This window comes from Pan troglodytes, chromosome 5, assembly GCF_028858775.2.
Source record: "Pan troglodytes isolate AG18354 chromosome 5, NHGRI_mPanTro3-v2.0_pri, whole genome shotgun sequence".
Lineage (NCBI taxonomy): Eukaryota > Metazoa > Chordata > Mammalia > Primates > Hominidae > Pan > Pan troglodytes.
The window spans coordinates 60,692,322-60,711,324 of NC_072403.2; the positions used below are offsets into that span (position 1 = coordinate 60,692,322).

Consider the following 19,003-nt stretch of genomic DNA (forward strand, 5'->3'; position numbering starts at 1 on the left):
GCTCAGTGCAACCTCCACCTCCCGGGTTCGACCGATTCTCCTGCCTCAGCCTCCAAAGTAACTGGGACTACAGGCAAGTGCCACCATGCCCAGCTAATTTTTTGTATTTTTAGTAGAGACGGGGTTTCACCATGTTAGTCAGGATGATCTCAATCTCCTGACCTTGTGATCCACCTGCCTCAGCCTCCCAAAGTGCTGGGATTCCAGGCATGAGCCACCGTGCCTGGCCAGCAATCTTATTTTCTTACCTCCCTGATTTTGTCTGCTCTAACTTTTGCTTAGAAGCAAATGAGTTATTTTCTTTCAAAATTCACAAAGCACTGATTTTCTGACTCTCAGCCATCTCAGATTCCTGTGTTGTGCTTTATTAACAAAGCTAAATATTGCTGTCTTTCTAATGGCAGATAACTGGCTTAAGAACCTCAGCATGACCACTTCTTGCAGGATCTTACTGGAAGCTGCTGAAAGTGAACAGTATTTGCCAACATTCTCATCTATTTCTTTTAGGTTCTCCAAAGTTCCACCTGAAGAAGGCATATCAGAAACATAACAAGCATTTCCAATCTCCAGTGCAGAGATACAGGGATCATTGCTGCCTGCAAAGAAATCGGGACTCAGATAATTTCTCATTTCAAGATTTGTACTGGCAGTTTTACTTTTTAATATACCAATTTATACATTGAACTCTTTGGTTTACAGGGACAAAACCCAACTCATATCAGATTCCATTTATATATATATATATATATATATTTTTTTTTTTGAGGCAGAGTCTCACTCTGTCACCCAGGCTTTAGTGCAGTGGTGCCATCTTGCTCACTGTAACCTCCACCTCCCAGTTTCAAGTGATTCTCGTGCCTCAGCCTCCCCGGTAGCTGGGATTACAGGCATGAGCCACTGCACCTGGCCAGATTAAATTTAAAATGGGAACTGGGTTGATAGTTTTAGACTTGGCTCTATTCAAGACTCAATCTATGTAGTAAATTTTTTGTTCTCTCTCTCCCTTCTTTCCGCCCCCACCTTCCCCTGGCCCCATGGCCTATTTTTTTTAATAAGCTGGCTTCATTTTCTTTTTCTTTACACATTTTTCCTACATGCAGTTAAGAAAGATGGAAGCCAAGACTCCAGGCTACTAACCCCAGTTTAACAATCTTAGCAGAAAGACAGCCTCTAACTTCTTGAATTACAGTATGATATATTGACACAGTTTTTAAAAATTATCCATTTGTAAAATTGACAATTTTTTGTAATTGTACACATGTATGGCATACAATTTGATGTTTCAGTGCAAACATTGCATGATCTTAGTTATATGTGGAATCTAAAAAATAACAACTGATATCATAGAAGCAGAGAGTAGAACAACTGATATCATAGAAGCAGAGAGTAACCAGTCACTGGAGAGAGGAGGGGGAAAAGGAGGAGGAGGGAAGGATGAAGAGAGGTTGGCCAATATGTACAAAGTTGTAATTAGATAGAAGGAATAAACTATGGTGTTCTATTGCACAGTAGGGTGACTACAGTAAACAGTAAAACATTGATATCATTTTAAACTCCACAAAATAATACTATATATTCTTTTTTGTTTGTTTTTTGAGATGGAGTCTTGCTCTGTCACCCAGGCTGGAGAGCAGTGGTGCGATCTCAGCTCACTGCAACTTCCGCTTCCTGGGTTCAAGCAATTCTTCTGCCTTAGCCTCCCAAGTAGCTGGGACTACAGGTGTGCACCACCACGCGTGGCTAATTTTTGTATTTTTAGTAGAGACGGGGTTTCACTATATTGGCCAGGCTGGTCTCGAACTCTTGACCTTATGATCCGCCCACCTCAGCCTTCCAAAGTGCTGGGATTACAGGTGTAAGCCACCACACCCAGCCAATACTATATATTCTTTATGAATGTCTACATATGTTAAAAAAAGTTTCATAACTGACATGGGAATAATAAACATTAAATTGAGCAGAGTGATTACTTCTGCAGGACCATAGGTGAGTGAGCTGCAGTGGGGTACGTAGGAACCTTAGCTGTGTTGGTAATATTTTATTTCTTAAACTAGTTGGTGGTTATATGGATTCTTGTTACATGATTTTTTATACATTTAAGTATGGCCAAAATATTTTATAAGTTTAAAAAAGAAAAAAACCCAATTGTTATTAATGTTGGGATTTGGATTCCAGAGACAATCTCAGATTGGCCCTGTCTGGATGATTCAAGCATCCTAGTCCTTTATTTCTTCCCAGTAAAATGTGAATGGCTAGGTCATGCGCTGATCACTGTGGCTGTGGGACGGCTAAGGACATATTGTGGTTTCCAGCTCCATTACATACAAAAGGAATAGGGAAATATTACTTTTTAAGGAAAGGGATGTTGGCTAGAAAAAAACAACTGAGGGCCATTTTAGTCTGGGTTAATTTTCCCTAAGCGAAGCTCGTTCCTTTCTCCAGTTTATTCTCAATCTGTCCAGGTATAGACTCTTACCACATTGTAAACTGTGCCCTAAAATTTTAAATGTAACCATGGCCAACGCACCTGATAAACAATGGTGGTGGAAAAAAAATTGCTTTTTTTTTTTTGGAGACAGAGTCTCACTCTGTCGCCCAGGCTGGAGTACAGTGGCACAATTTCGGCTCACTGCAAGCTCGGCCTTCCGGGTTCACGCCATTCTCCTGCCTCAGCCTCCTGAGTATCTGGGACTACAGGGGCCCGCCACCATGCCCGGCTAACTTTTTTTTGTGTTTTTAGTAGAGACAGGGTTTCACCTTGTTAGCCAGGATGGTCTCGATCTCCTGACCTCGTGATCCGCCCGCCTCGGCCTCCCAAAGTGTTGGGATTACAGGCGTGAGCCACTGCGCCCGGCGTGCTTTTTTTTTAAATGACATACATCTTAATCTTTTCCTTGGGTGGTGCTGTTCAAAGCTACTCCCAAGAGGAGCATGAGGAAGGTTTCTGTGAGTGGGGGTGTGTGTTTGCACACACACATAGGTATGAAAACACCACTTACTTCCTAGTAGTGTTTAAATTTGGATCTGAGGGTAACCCAAGTGGCTAACACTTCCCTTACTATTTATTACCATGGGTCACTATTCTTTAGAATTTCACATCATCTTAAAGCTCTTGTGTTTGCTGTGTTTTGATTTCATTTTGGGGGACTTGGTTTGCTAAAAACAAACAAACAAACCAACAAACAAAGCATTTCCGTAAGACACTGTCTGTAAAGACATTCCCCAACCCTTATTATACCATGAAAACTCCCTGCTTGTGATGATGACTATTGAGAGTACTCAACCATCCTCATATTTTTCTGTTGATTAAGCTCAGCCACAGACCACAGATAGGTAACAATGACCATAGGTGGGTAACAATGGGATGAGGAAGGAGCCTTTCTTACCATGACCTTGTCCTGGCTCTTTCTCCTGACAATGTAGTGATAGGATGAGTTTCACAAGGTAATGAAGAAATTATTATTACTGGGAGCAAATGTTAGAGGATTGTTCTAAAGACTTTCAGGTTGGAGGTAGGAAGGATGGTCAAGTTTGATATGTATACATCCAATATTAAGATTCTGTAGTTTTTCAGTCAGCATCAATCTTATCCATAGTTCCAGTTGAATCTACCTGCTGCAATTCATTTGATTCATGATTATTATTATTATTATTATTATTGCCTGGACCTCAAATATTTTAAATCACTGACACAGCTATTTTTATTTTTTATTTTTATTTATTTATTTTTTAAATTACAATTGAGCACAGGATTGGGGCACATTCTAGGCTAAAATGAAATATATCAGGGCACAAACAACACACTCTCACATCTGCAGATATTTGCTACTATTTCTACAAAAGTTTCATCCTTGGTAAGCATTCAGCCTAAGTATTAAGAACCAACAGATAAAAGCTTATTCAAAAACATCACTGTATAGTAGACTACCAATTTCTCCCCTGGAGTGGGAAAACCTTTCTGCACCTGAACCTTGCCTAATTTAGCCAGTTCCATATTTTCTGACGGTCTATTATTCTCAGCACTTCACATGATACTAAAATAGGTTATTAGCTAGAATTCTTTCGAACACAAGTAACAGACACCCATTTGTGTTTACAAATATAGGAATGGAAAATGTGTTATGAGGATGTATGCATATCTCATCTCCCAGAGCCTACGGACAGGATCACATCCAAGTCTCATGCAGAACCTGGAGCTACGAAATGAAAAGCAATTAGGACTCAGTTTCATTTTTTGTCTTTTCTTTGCCCTGTGCCTTTGTGTCCTTGTCCTCTTTTCAGATCAGTGTTCTTTGCTTTTCTATCTGCATGACTACATATAGTTACTGCACAGTTTGATTTTATAGCTTCAGACACATGCTGAAGTTGTCTCCAAATTCCAAGGGAAAATCTGATTGGCTTAATTGAACATAAATACCTTCACCTTGTCCACAGGTTGTGCTAAGTGAAAACTTAATTTCGGGGGAATTATTTTGAAATATCAGCTGGTCTCTTTAGAACATGGTCATTCAACATAAACCATTATAAAGGAATTTTTGCCACTTAGAGAAAAAAGACTATGTTTCTGTCTAATTCATCTTAGAGCTGATCTTGGCTTCGATGTTTGAAATAGGTGTGCAATGTCTGCAGTAATGATAACCATAGTAATACTGGACTTTTGTATGATAATTGCAGGTTTTATAAGCTACCAAACATCTTTTTTGAGGTTAGTCAGTATTATTATAATTATGCTAGATTTAGGGATATGGATATGGAGACATAGAAATTGAAGTTGCTATGCTAAGTGGTCATAACAAATCTCGAAAAACTCAGAATTTAAATTAAAATCAACTGGCTCTAAAACTTGGGCTCAAATTTAGTAATGGTATTGGAGTTCAAGTTCTATTCCATCTGGATTTTAATTTTCTTCTTACCATTTCTCATTCCAAATGCTCTAATGGCCCAGCCATTTTTCATAATAGTTGTGTTTTTTTTTTTTTTTTTTTTGAGACGGAGTCTCGCTCTGTCACCCAGGCTGGAGTGCAGTGGCGTGATCTTGGCTCACTGCAACCTCTGCCTCCCGGGTTCATGCCATTCTCCTGCCTCAGCCTCCCAAGTAACTGGGACTACAGGTGCCCACCACCACGCCTGACTAATTTTTTTGTATTTTTAGTAGAGACAGGATTTCACCATGTTAGCCAGGATGGTCTCAATCTCCTGACTTCGTGATCCACCCGCCTTGGCCTCCCAAAGTGCTGGGATTACAGGTGTGAGCCACTGCACCCGGCCCTCAGTATTTTTTATAGCAACACAAAGAATGGCCTAACACATTAGGAAGAAAACGTACGTAGAAGCTTGTAAACCTAGAATTGAGAGTCTAAGAAACCAGGAGGCTTTCCTGTGAAAGAGAGAGTTAAGCTAAACTGTGAAGGAGGAGTTCATAGTAGATTTTTTTTTTAATATACAAGGATGTTGATGGCAATATTGTGAATAGTAGAAAAAATAATCTGGATATAAAATTCTAATCAATTAGACAGTGTGCTACATATATAATATATCCTCACCAAGGGGTATTATGCACCCATTCAAATAAACAATTAGAACTCTGTCTTTTGACATGGAGGGATTTCCATGAAGTAATGAGAAGTGAGAAAAGAAGCATGCATTTTAAAAAGCACACGAATAGTTCCAGAGAGAGCATTCCTCAAGAAAGAGAGAGAAGAAGTAGTGTAAAGATGAGCTTCCTAGGCATAAGGAACAGCATGTGCAAATGCCCCAAGGAAGAAGACGGCCTGGTGAAATACAGTAATTGAAAGGAGAGTAAAGAGGCTGGAGCTCAGAAAATGAGGTCAGGGGCTATAGGACAAGGAGAGGTGGGAGGGATACCAGGTGAAATAGAGAAGTAGATAGGTCAGAGCATATATTTGAGAAAGCCATATCAAGAACTTTGTTGTTATCCTTCAGTAAATGTTTTATACCTTGAACTATTGCCTTTTCTAACACTTAGTGATTGCATGTCATTTAACACTTAGTGATTGCTGGGAGAGCTCTGCAGAGTATTCACTATATTTTAGAATCAATGACACTATACCTGGCACAAAGGAAATTCTTAATACATTCTAGTTTTCCACTTCACCTTGTCGCCTTTCCAGTCGTTTTCTCCCATGAATGCATAAAATATGGTTCTATAGTTCTCAACTCCCAGGCTCAATGCCCCTTCTTGGTTTTAAAGAAATATTTTGTAACACTGTCTTGCTACACTAAAACAATGAAACTTATTAATAATGTAATTTAACCTACATATAACTTTTAAAAGTAATGTTATGTCCTGATTATAAAGTAAATAAAAGGAATTTATAAAAATGCTATTTGTTGTAGTGTATAAACATTCATACACAAATATACCAGAAGACAGAAGAAGCTGTGAGATGTGAGATGACTGACCTACAGATGCTAAGGGAGACTGATGAGTTTTATTATGTCTCTGAAGCAGTTATGTAGTGCTGTGATCTACAAAATGATGAATAATTCTTAGCAGATGTCTACGTTAAGCAAAATATATTGTAATTGGATTCCTGTAATTCAGTATACATTAAAACTGTGCCAAACATTTCTTGTACTTGTATGTAAAACAGAGAGAAGCTCTGAACTTAGGCAATTATAAATGAATTTTCACCTTCATTTTGTCTGGCAGGACTGCTGTTATTTGCTGAAGACATCAGATAATTTTCCATTGTGATGGATACATCACAGGACATTGTCATTCCCTGCCCACCAAATACCAGTACAGCCCTCAATCATTGTAACATTTTCCAAATGTTCCTTATCAGTTGGTCCACTGAGAGCCACTGATCTGATTGGAAGACAAGATGCTGGAAATGTCACATTGTATCAGGAGACTTCAATAACAGCTGAAAAAAAAAACAATAAAAGGGATGTTATAAAGTCACATGTAGATGGCAGAAAAAATACTAAAGGGATTAAGTCTTAGGCATTTTAAGTGGCCCACACCAGTCAAAGCTGGAATAAGACAATGTGGAAATAGATTTTGAACAATGACTAACCTGAAGTGAGACAGAGGAACAAGGGAGGCATTTTAGGCTGGAGGTCCACTGAGCAGAGGTGGGCAAAGGTGTGATGTACAAATAAACATGATATGTCTGGGAACCAGTGATACAGAATTTCAGACATCCTCAAATTAGGCCTTCCAGAAAGGCAGTTGGAGTTGGCAGTTTACTGTTGCTTCATTTTTGTTGTTGTTTTCTCTTTTTCTCTGTCTTAATTATAAAAAATACAAGTTATATCCCAGACCTCAGTTGAAGTTTGTGAAATCCAGTCCAGATAGTGACTCTAAGGGCACCAAAAATGATTAATACTGATGTGTTTTTTTAATAATTCCTACAACATATAGTAGCAATGGATGTCTATGATTATGTTAGCAATGTTGGTGATAAAGACCTTTCCATATTGCTATGATAAAATACTTTAGAAGATGGCTATTCATATTCATCCATAACAATGATAAGTAACGAATGACTTCAGAAGTTACATTTAATATTTTCAAAGATGTTAAATATGGACAATTCTCATGTCTTAACAAATACTAATAACAAAAGATGAATGAATATTTTAAAAATTGAATAATTAAAATAATCAGTACTTTGTATCAAATAGATTCTATTAGCTCACTCTATGTTCTGTTTTTACACCTAATGGCATGATTATGCAATTTACCAGTAAATACCAGCATGGTTTTTAATGTTATTTACGTGTATTATGAAAAATGTAAGCAACCTAATATTTTCATGTGTTTGATCTGCCCAAGAGAAAGAGAAGAGGAAATGCATTCATCAGAGAATAGGATCTAATGAGTTTAGCAATTTAAAAATTAAGAACCATAATTTTCTGCTATTTTAATTAAGTCATTTTATATCTCTTTACCTCTTTCTCTAAAATAATTTGTTACAATTATCTAACCTTTTACAAATATTTGCAAATTAAAAGAAATAATTACCCAGTACTACACCATAATTTTGAAGAATGGATGAAGCACACAGTATGATAATGTGTTTTTCATCCTTCTAAAGGAACTTCGTGATGACCAAAACAGGAAAAAATTCTTAATCTACAAATCTATTGAATTTTATTACATTTGTTTCCACACCTCTTTTCACAAATGTTTGTACCATCTTTTTGAACTTTAACTGGTCTTTAATTAGTTCTCTACACGCCAATGAACACACAAACACAAGTCAAGGAATCAAATTAACACAAGATTCCTGGTTATATTATCTGCTATGCTTTATTAGTCTTTCTATCCTCTGCCCCAACCAATGCTTGGCACAATGCCTTTTCTTTAGAAAGCTCTCAATAAATGTATTTATGACACTTACATAATACTTTATGTAACAATTTAAATGTGAGAGATATATAAAATGATTATGAAGTTCATTTCAATAATTTTCACAGTAGTCTTACATGAAATGTCATAAGACAATTAAACCAATGTGATGATTCATCTGGCCATAGGTTTAGCCAACACTGACAGAAATTTTGCTTGGTAACTTCCCCAAAGTACTTGGGGAAAATATTTTTTGTTGTTGTTGCTTTTTATTTTTTTCTTGAGACGAAGTCTCACTCTATTGCCCAGGCGCCCAGGCTCCCAGGCTGGAGTGCAATGGTGCGATCTCAGCTCACTGTAACCTTTGCTTCCCAGGTTCAAGCGATTCTCCTGCCTCAGTCTCCTCAGCAGCTGGGATTACAGGCACGTTCTACCACGCCTGGCTAATTTTTAGTAGAGATAGGGTTTCACCATGTTGGCCAGGCTGGTCTCGAACTCCTGAATCTTGATCCACCTTGGCCTCCCAAAGTGTTGGGATTACAGGCGTGAGCCACCACACTCGGCCGTGAAAATGTTTTTGAGAGACACATCCATTTTCTTATTGTTAGATATGACATTCTTTCTGTAGTAAAGGCTTTATCTGCCTGAAAACCATTGTCTTGAACTGAACATACATCCTAAAGCTCTTGAAGGAACTAGAATCTTAGTGCTCTTTTTGTGTACAAATAATGACTGGGACCTGGTAACTAACTGAAATAGCTTCACATACTTCTCATACTTATCATACTTCTAAGGATTTTTGAAGAACATATTTGTTAAAAACAAATCAACAATTGAAAAGAAACATGTCATTCAGAGTATGATTTCCTTCTTTCCCAATAAAATTAGTTGCTTCTTCTCTTCTATAACTCCTGTCTCTTTCATTGTTATCTATATTTATGTGTATATATATTATTTTCTGGATTATTGTACTTCACATATATTTTATCTTATCAATTAAATTATAAGTACTGGCCGGGCATGGTGGCTCATACCTGTAATCCAAGCACTTTGGGAAGCTGAGGCGGGTGGATCACAAGGTCAGGAGTTTGAGACAACCTGAGCCAATATGGTGAAATCCTGTCTCTACTAAAAATATAAAAAATAGCCAGGCGTGGTGGTGCATGCCTGTAGTCCCAGCTACTCAGGAGGCTGAGGCAGAAGAATCACTTGAACCCGGGAGGCGGCGGTTGCAGTGAGCTGAGACCGTGCCACTGCACTCCAACCTGGGCAACAGCGAGACTCCCCCTCAAAAAAAAAAAAAAAAAGTATTATAAGTACTTTGAGGTCAGGAAAAAATACCTGATTGCTTTTGAACCCCCTTGTATATCTGAAATCAATATGGGAGGCAAATACATACCTGTTAAGTGTAACTTCGTATTTCCACTAATTGGTTTAGACTTTAGATTAAATATTGTAGAATGGGGGTAAAGATGCATATGAAGATTGAGTTGACTTGTAGTTTTTAAAAGCCTTTTTTTTTTTAAGACGGAATCTTGCTCTGTCTCCAGGCTGGAGTGCAGTGGCACGATCTGAGCTCACTGCAATCTCCACCTCCTAGGTTCAAGTGATTCTCCTGCCTAAGCCTCCCAAGTAGCTGGGATTACAGGTGTGCACCACCACACCCAGCTAATTTTTGTATTTTTAGTACAGACAAGGTTTCACTATGTTAGCCAGGATGGTCTCGATCACCTGACCTCGTGATCCTGCCATGGCCTCCCAAAGTGCTGTGATTACAGGTGTCAGCCGTTAGTGTAATCTTCCCATCCATCCTGTTAGCTACTTTTAAAGTATTAACTGTAAAAGTCTAGTTTTAGTTTCTGTCTTAAATATAACCGATCCATTTAAAAAATAATAGAGTTGAGAATTTATTAGGCATACTTATCATATGGAGAGACTGAGGTTTTATATGTCCCTTCCCATATCATCTGGACCTTGTTCATTACCCATTATTCTTTCTATTCTCTGCTATTTCCTTTCCAACACATTTACCTGAGTACCTATAGCTACAGAAAGATTCCCAACAACTTGAAAACAACCTTTCACATGATCCTGCTCCTGCCTCTTCCTGCTTTTCACATACATGGCCATTTTACTTCTTTCTTTCCCTCTACTGATGACTTTTGACAGCTTGAAAACACTTGGGTTATAACTTGAGCAACATGGTGAAACCCTGTCTCTATAAAAAAAAATACAAAAATTAGCTGGGTTTGGTGGTATGCACCTGTAATCCCAGCTATTAGGGAGGCTGAGGTGGGAGAGTTGCTTGAGCTGAAAAGTTGGATGTTGCAGTGAGTTGAGACACTATACTCCAGCCTAGGGGACAGAGCAAGATCCTGTTTCAAAAAAAGGAAAGAAAGAAAAGAAAACCTAGTTATTTCTTTCACTTTAAATTCTACATCCAATCTATCTGATGCAAATCATATTGATTTTCAATTTCATTGGCTCTCAAATCGGTTTCCTCCTTTTCATTCTCACTATTCCTTCCCTTGTCATACTATTCACATGACAGCTAGGCATAACTACTCTTCCTGATTCCCTAGAATTTATACCAAAGGCACCAACTGTTAGATTAGTCAACATATCACCAGCCAGAGACACAAGTCCATATTTTTCAGCTTGCAATCAGAGTTCTTCCCAATCTGATTCCCAGTATAATTAATAGTAATGCACTTACGGGCTTACCACAGATCAAGAGCTGGGATGTTTTCCACATACCATATCTAATTTATAATTCTCACAACAATCTTAGATTATAAATAATTTTGATCTCATGCTGTGAGAAAATTACTCCAAACTTTATTTCTAAACGTATCTTCCACCACCCACAACCATGTAATGCCCATGGCCAAATCAGGTAATTGATTTGCGTGGTTCTGGAACTTGCTTTAACTTTCATCCTCTAGCCTTTACTCTGCTCTTTCAGCATCTGATCACATGTCAATTTCATTCTCCTGAAAAGTTTGCTCATCAGTCAGGACCCAACTCAAATTCTAATAGTTCTGTGAAATTCTGTCCACATTCCTCACCTACCTTCTAGGCTCCTTAAGGGGTGAGATAAATTTTATGTATTTTTCCCTCACATTAAGGATGGAAAGGTCTTACATAGCATAATACCTTTAATGGATTCTCCCTCTCCACTTCTATTTTCTGATCTTTTATTTGCTTTTAATAATGAACACTCTAGTAGATATATCCTTCTTTCTTTGTGATTTCACTTGACTTAGCATGAGTGCATATCTTAATAAAATTAGACTTCCTATGGGCCTCATTTTACTCCAAATATTCTTGATATTTTTAACAATAGGATAAGTGCATCTCAAAACGTTCATAAGTATTGCACCTTTAAGAGACATCCAGAATTATTCTCAAAGGCTGTAGAAACATGCCAGTATATTAAGTACCACATAGAGAATATTAATTTAGTCAATGGATTGCATGCCAAAAATGAGGAAGAGAACTGAAAAAATATTAAAAAGTGAGATGTGAAAATTAGGAACAGAAAGAAAAAAATAAATACATAAAACAAGACAATTCTCTACATTCTTTTGAAGAAATGAAACTACAAACCAGACACCAAGATTTGGAAGATTAGCTTTGTACTAATCCTGGAATTTGCTTTTACTTTCCTGACTTTGGCCTTTGCTCTGTTGTTTCAGTATCTAGACTAACGCGAATTTCATTCTTCAGTTTAAATCAGCACGTCAGTCAGGGATTCATCCAAACCTTAATGGCTTAGCATTTTCCTAAACTGTTTTATTAGGGGCAAAATGGCCACGAAAGTCATTTTTAAGGGTCAATTCAATTTTATGATAATTTATATATTATGCCAGACGCTTATAATATGCCTATTATTACCCTAAATTCCATTCTTACAGTACTAGGCTGCATTTTAGACATTTGCTGCAAATGACTTTATCTTGAAGTCTACGTGATTACACAAGTTATTATAAACATTCATGACAGATTTACTGAGGTGTAGGCAAGGAAATTAAAAAATAAATTTTATTAATTACTGTATTTTATGTTTAAATTATACTGTCTCCACTTCCGTAACATTGCTCCGCAGTATCCCACCTAGAGGGACCTGCTTTCACGCACATCTCCCTATTTTAAACAATATCCTTTCATCCCAAATCTGTAACTAGGACAGTTGAGAGTCAGTACCAAAATCTTTGATGATATTTGAAATTCTTTTACATAAAAAAGTAAAGGCACAAGCACTTTTTCTTCTACTTTTCCACTCCCCACGTCTTCTCCAAGCCTAAAGACTCTTAGGCAATGAGAAGGAGTCTGCACTGCGGGATGCCCACTGGAATTACCTACTGTGGGCTGAATCCGCCCCACACTCTCGAAGGTGCTACAACCCTTGCTCTCACCCGCTGCCCCCAGGCCTCTCCTCCAGGCATTCTTGAGCCCAGGGAAAAGCGAGGACGGGACCACGGCCCTGCTCGGCCTAGATCCGCCTTCTTCCCAGGTGAGCGTCGCTGTCCTCCGGGATCGCTCCTCGCCCCAGCCCAGGAGCAGGGTGTCGGGACTTGTAATTGCCCCGTAGCCCCGAGGGCGGGCAGGAAAGAAAGGCTTTTTCATACTCCGCTGGGAGAGGGCTGGGTGTTTGAGTTCAGACAGGTTCCGAGCGCTTTCTGGCTGTTCGGGGTTTGGCGTGCCACCACTTGGGACTTGTTGTAACCCGTCTCCACTCCCCCCGCCTCCAGCGCTGCACCTCGTCTCGGGGAGGCGCGGTTCGAGCCGGAATCAGCCTCCCTCCGCGGACCTGACGCTGGGCAGGTAACTCCCCTCCCCTCCCTGCCCGCGCCCAGGCGCTTGCTGCTTCCTGGGAGGCAAACCTTCGGCGGCGGGCGCTGTGCGGCGGGCGCGGTTGCGCGCGGCTTGGGGCAAGTAAGTGGGGTTTGGGCTCCCCTGCCCCAGACCTCGGCGGACGGGACCCCAGCGGGTGCAGGGTTGAAGTGCTCGGGGTGCTGGGGGGGCCCGGGGCTTCACCCGCCCCTGGCCGGCGCGGCGGACGGGAGGGATAGGGGCCTCCCCCTTGGGAGCGCGCGCGGGATTGGAAATTCCCCAGGGTGCAAAGCTCAGTTGCTTCAGTCTTTTCTACGTTTCTTTCATTGTCGTGGGGGTGCGAGTGAGTTGAGAAGTTTGAAAAGTTGTCTCGGGCGGAGTCAGTTTGGGTCCCCAGAGGACTGGCGCCGCCCCTCGTGGACGCTGCATTTGTTTCCTCTTTTCCAGTGTGGGAGTGCGCCGAGGACCCTGGGAGGGGAAGCGGGAGGAGAGACCGCTGGGAAAAGTCTCGTGGGAGGAAGTCCAGGGTGGAAGCAGAGGGCGTGGGGGTGGGGGGTTCCGGGAAAAGGTGGGAGAGCTTAGGTCGCTGAGGGGCGTGGGTGTTCTTTAGATCCTGAGTGGGGAGCAGAACTTGAAAAGACAGTTTTTTCACACAGCCTCTTAATTGTACAGGATCCCGTTTCTGAGTGCAGACTGGTAGCGACCTGTGTTTTTCAAACTTGGGTCGGCCTGAGTCTGGGTCTGTGTGCTCTAGCAGCTCTCCAGGAGAGCTTGTACCTACCAAAGTTTGAGAACCACTGCTCTAGATCCTGGTGAGTGATCTAGAAGAGGACAGTAGGCCTAGAGCAGATTGCTCCTGGAACGGGACTTGGAGACTTTTGGTCTATTCTGTGTGATATGTGGGGAGACTTAACCTGTGTAAGGTGAGTGAAGAGGCAGAGAATGCCTGTGTTCATTGCAGGAGTCATAGGTATGTAAAGAGACAACAGCGCTTTCTTTATAGGAGGAGGCTGGGAGGTTATGGAAACACAGGTTAGCATGTTGTCTATGCTCGGAGCGGTGAAGTTATAGGGTCTCTCTGACCTAGAAGTGGAAGTGAGAGCTCAGGCGGCCAGAACACTTAAGAAGAAGGTGTGCGGGTGGCAAGCAATTGAGGCTAGAATTTAATGCTCAACAGCTTATGTCCAAATTCCCATTTACAAACATCTTGTTAGATTACTGGCAGGCACCTCCCTTCTTTCCCTTTCTCAACCTAACAAGTGCAAGAGCCCCGAGGAAATCCATGACTGAGGCTGAATCATTGCTGACAAGCAATAGGAAGGGAGACAGTGATGAAAGAGACTTAGAAGAGAAAACTGGGGTTTTTTGTTTTTATTGCGGGGGGGTGCGGGTGGCGGTGGGAGGCTCAAAATGATTGGAGAATGAGAATAATGTGAAACAGAATGACGGAAGGTTGGGAGTGCAGGTCTTTGTTGAGTTTGTTTCTCTCTGTCTTCCTGTAGTTCCCAGAAAAGTAGAAGTCCCCACACCTTCCAATTGCAAATTCCACCCCCTTGCCTTTGGGGCTCAGGCACACGTGGGGTATACACCTATTTAGGGTGCTGGCTACACCCTCTAGAGCCTGCCTAAGGGGCTGGGTGGATCCTGCCTTTAAAGCTGGCAGGCTTTAGACCGCAGATGCTGAGAATTTATTGTGGGAAGCATTACCAATTGAACAGTTGCTGAAAGAGATTGTATAGATGGAGACAAACCACACCTCTGGTGCTGACTCAGTGATGTCTTTTACGTTTATGCCCTTGAGTTTATGACGCTAACTGGCTAAACTTTTTTGGGATGAAGTAATTAATTTTATTAATCTTTCTATTTTATTTCCTCTACCGTCCACCGTTCTTTATAGGTTAAGCTGGAGGTTCATTCACTGAGTATTTTCTTGACCATGACTCACCTTGCAGCAACTAACCTACTTGTTTCCCATTTAATTACATTATACAATACTGAGTTGCCAAAATGTAATGTTATTATACTTTTAAGTGTCCAGAATCTTGGTGTGAAACTGTGATCCCATCAAAGCGGGACTCTTCTAATACATAAATCTGGTTGGAGGAGACCTTTTGAAAAGAGGCCACTTAGCTTAATTTAATGAATTATTGGTAAAATTTCAAGTTGTCCTTGTTTATCTAGTTAGGTAAGTTTGCACGTCTGTCCCTTTATAAGTTGCAAAATGTGAATGTCCCATGGATGTTTCACAATTCACCTTTTTAAACACAATGTTTTGTTCATTTTGAAATTTGCTTTTGTTCCTTTAATTTCTGATCTGGAGATGGAATGTATTTTAGAATTTTGTTGTTGAATTTATCATTTGAACATCAGAATACATCCACTCCCCCATGAAAACAGAGTTCTAAATGATGGTTACTCACAGCCCAGCTTTAAGGATGCCTTAGATAAAAAGTTGTACAAATAGCACTTAAACTCCATCAAGAATCAAAGCCAACAACATTTCTCTGAGAAAATGTGTTAGAGCCTTCAGTGGGAGCTTCCTTCCCACTGAGGTGTGCCAATGGGCATGGGCACTGTCTAGAAGTATCCTGGCCCCTAAGGGTAGAGCAGGCTTCCCAAGGGGATTGGGAGGCTGAGTGCTGTGGGCTCCTGAGACAAGAGCTGGGGGAAATGGTAGGCTCCAGTGGAAAGGATATACGTGGAGGTGAGGTGGAGTGGGGGGCAAGTGGGCTGTATGCTGGGGAGGAGGGTGCACTGAGGAGGCAGGGGGCTAACATGTACAGAAGGTAGGGGTGGGTGATGGAGGGGGCAAAGGATGTTTTCAGGGGCTGTGATGCTGTAAGGGAGGTGAGCCTTGGTGGAGAGATGATCCAAACATGAGAGATATTCATTGGGCATGCTGTCTATGTTGGGAAGTCCTGGAATCACATGATCATGAACGGTAGGAAACTTTTCCTCTGGGGACATCTAATTACTACCCAGTTTGTCTTTTGTTTTATTTTTACATTGTCCTTAAGAGTGAGGTGAGATGTCCCCTAAGGGCACATGACATTTATCTTTTCAGCTGTGTCTTAAATAATTTGTAGATTACTGGTCCGTGGGAAACTTAAAGTAGTCATGGTCAGCCTCTCTTGCATACTGACATAGAGTCAGGTGTAGTCTCCAGGTTACTGGCAGGGGCCTATGTTGAAGAGTTTATAGAGAACTTATGCAGTGATGATGATTATCTAATGGCTCTAACTTTGTGCTCTTTTACACTATCCCTTTGATTAAACATATTTATTGACCATTATCTGCCAAGCAATATGTTCCTCTCCAGGGGTAGGAAAGTAAAAATATATTCCTGGATCTTAGGAAGCTTCCAGTTTAGGAACCTAATGATAATTATAAGTACACAAATAAATAAATGGATCAAGTCCACTGATTTTTGTAGTTCCTTCCTATTCTCTGAAGGTCACAGCAGACGTTGTTTGTGTTCAGTAATCATTTGTGAAATTGAACGTTAGCAGCCCTGGGATAGTCATGTTTTTTGACAAAGTATTAACATTCTTTAGGCTTGCAGGTTTTTCACTGGTATTGTGAAAGGTTTAGACTATGTGGTCACTCCTGTGTCCCACCCACACTGCTCTGAAATTCTCTGTGATCACTTCTTATTGAGAGTATCATAAAATAATGTTAACTAAGGTTTCCCCACAGTATCACTGTGAAGCTTATTATTTCCACTTCTTTGGCCAAATTTTCATTTCAAAAGGTTTTCGTTCTTTATTTAACATCAGGTTCCTTCTTTGATTACATAAACATTACTACTTAGAGAAGAAAAGGCAGTTTTCAAAGCACTAAAGAGTGGCATCTTCCATCTCAATGGTGGTAATAGAATAACTCAACATAAGATGTTTGGGCTGTCATTTATATATACACACTAGCAATGATGGCTTTAATTCTTAACAGCACGTTACTCCAAATACCTAGTCTCACAAGACTCATTCAACAGATGTTTTAAAAGTACTATATTTTAACAGCTGGACGTAGTGGCTCACGTGTGTAATCCCAGCACTTTGGGAGGCTGAGGCGGGTGGATCACAAGGTCAGGAGTTCAAGACCAGCCTGGCCAAGATGGTGAAACCCCGTCTCTACTAAAAATACAAAAATTAGCCAGGCGTGGTGGTGGGTGCCTGTAATCCCAGCTACTTGGGAGGCTGAGGCAGAGAATTTTTTGAACCTGGGAGGCAGAGCTTGCAGTGAGCCCAGGTCGCGCCACTGCACTCCAGCCTGGGCGACAGAGTGAGACTCATCTCAAAAAAAAAAAAAAAAAAAAAAAAAAGTCCTGTATTTTTCTCAAATATAACTTCTGAGTTATTTGTTAAAGATGAGTGCAATATAGCTAAGTTGTTTTTAGAGTAAGTAACTGTTTACAGTGTTCCCCTATGATTCTTTTTTTTAGTTTCAACCCTTCCTTTCCATTTTCATCTTTATTGGCCTTTTCATCTTTTTTTGTCACATCTCATCCTTTCTATCCTCCTTTTGTCCCTTCTCTTCCTTCTTTTTTCTTTTATGCTTCTCTTCTCTTCCCTCCCATTATGTTTTTCTCTTCACTTCCCTTCTCTTTTTATCTATCCCTTCTGAGCCCTTCTGATTTACTTTTTTACCTGTTCATCTTTCTTCTTTCTTATCTCCCATTTCATACTTCTATTTATTTGTCCATTTCACCATCTGTTGAACTACCTATTTATTTACATTTTGTTTTGTTTTGTTTTGGTTTGTTTTTTTGAGACAGAGTCTCACTCTGTTGCCCAGGCTGAAGTGCCGTGGCATGATCTTGGCCCACCACAACCTCTGCCTCCCGGGTTCAAGTGATTCTCCTGCCTCAGCCTCCCGAGTAGCTGGGACTACAGGCAGGCGCTACCATGCCCGGCTAATTTTTGTGTTTTTAGTAGGGACGGAGTTTCACTATGTTGGCTTGGCTGGTCTCAAACTCCTGACCTCATGATCCGCCCACCTCGGCCTCCCAAAGTGCTGGGATTACAGGCGTGAGCCACTGTGCCTGGCCTATTTACAGTTCTTTATTTCTGTCTGTCATCTTTATCAGCACAGTTCTCTACTTTGGTATTCTAAAAATCTGTACAAGTAAAATTAGAAGCATATCTCGTTTTATTGTGCTATGCTTTATTGTACTTTGCAGCAATTGTGTTTTTACTAATTGATGGTTTCTGGCAACACTGCCTTAAGCAAGTCTATCAGTGCCATTTTTCCAACAGCACATGCTCACTTTGTGTCTCTGTGTCACATTTTGGTAATTCTCACAATATTTCAAACTTCATTATTATAATGTCTTTTTTTGGTGATCATTGATCTCTGATGCTACTCTTGTAATTTTTTGGGGGTGCTACAAATCATGTGCATATATGACAGTGAACTTAATCTATAAATGTTGTGTGTGTTCTGACTGCTCCACCAACTGGCCATTCCCCTGTGTCTTTCCCGCTCCTTGGGCACAGTATTGAAATTAGGCCACTTAATAACTCTCCCAGGGCCTTTAAATGTTCAAGGGAATGGAAGAGTTGCATGCCCTCATTTTAAATCAAAAGCTAGAAATGATTAAGCTCAGTGAGGAAGTCATGTTGAAAGCTGAGATAGGCTAAAAGCTAAATCTCTTGTACTAGACAACTATCCAAATTGTGAAAGCAAAGGAAAAGTTGTTGAAGGAAATTAAAAGTGCTACTCCAGTAAACACACACATCATGAGAGAGTAAAATGGCATTATTGCTGATAGGGAGAAAATCTTATTGGTCTAGAATTCAAGGCTGTTCAATCTGTGGCCTGCAGGCCATATATAGCCCAGGACGGTTT

At 40.4% G+C, this 19,003-nt stretch overlaps 1 protein-coding gene across 2 annotated transcripts in view; it reads left to right on the forward strand.

Moving 5' to 3' along the window:
- Positions 1-13,188: 13,188 nt before the first annotated feature.
- The window catches only part of FAM83B (family with sequence similarity 83 member B), a 97,837-nt gene continuing 92,022 nt past the window's right edge, over positions 13,189-19,003 (forward strand). The window contains exon 1 of one of the 2 annotated variants that reach the window (XM_518551.9): positions 13,189-13,258. The gene's annotated coding sequence lies outside the window, so the exon portion shown is untranslated. Of the gene's footprint in view, positions 13,259-14,000; positions 14,080-19,003 lie in introns of those variants that run through there. The other variant, XM_009451491.5, reaches the window with a different exon arrangement.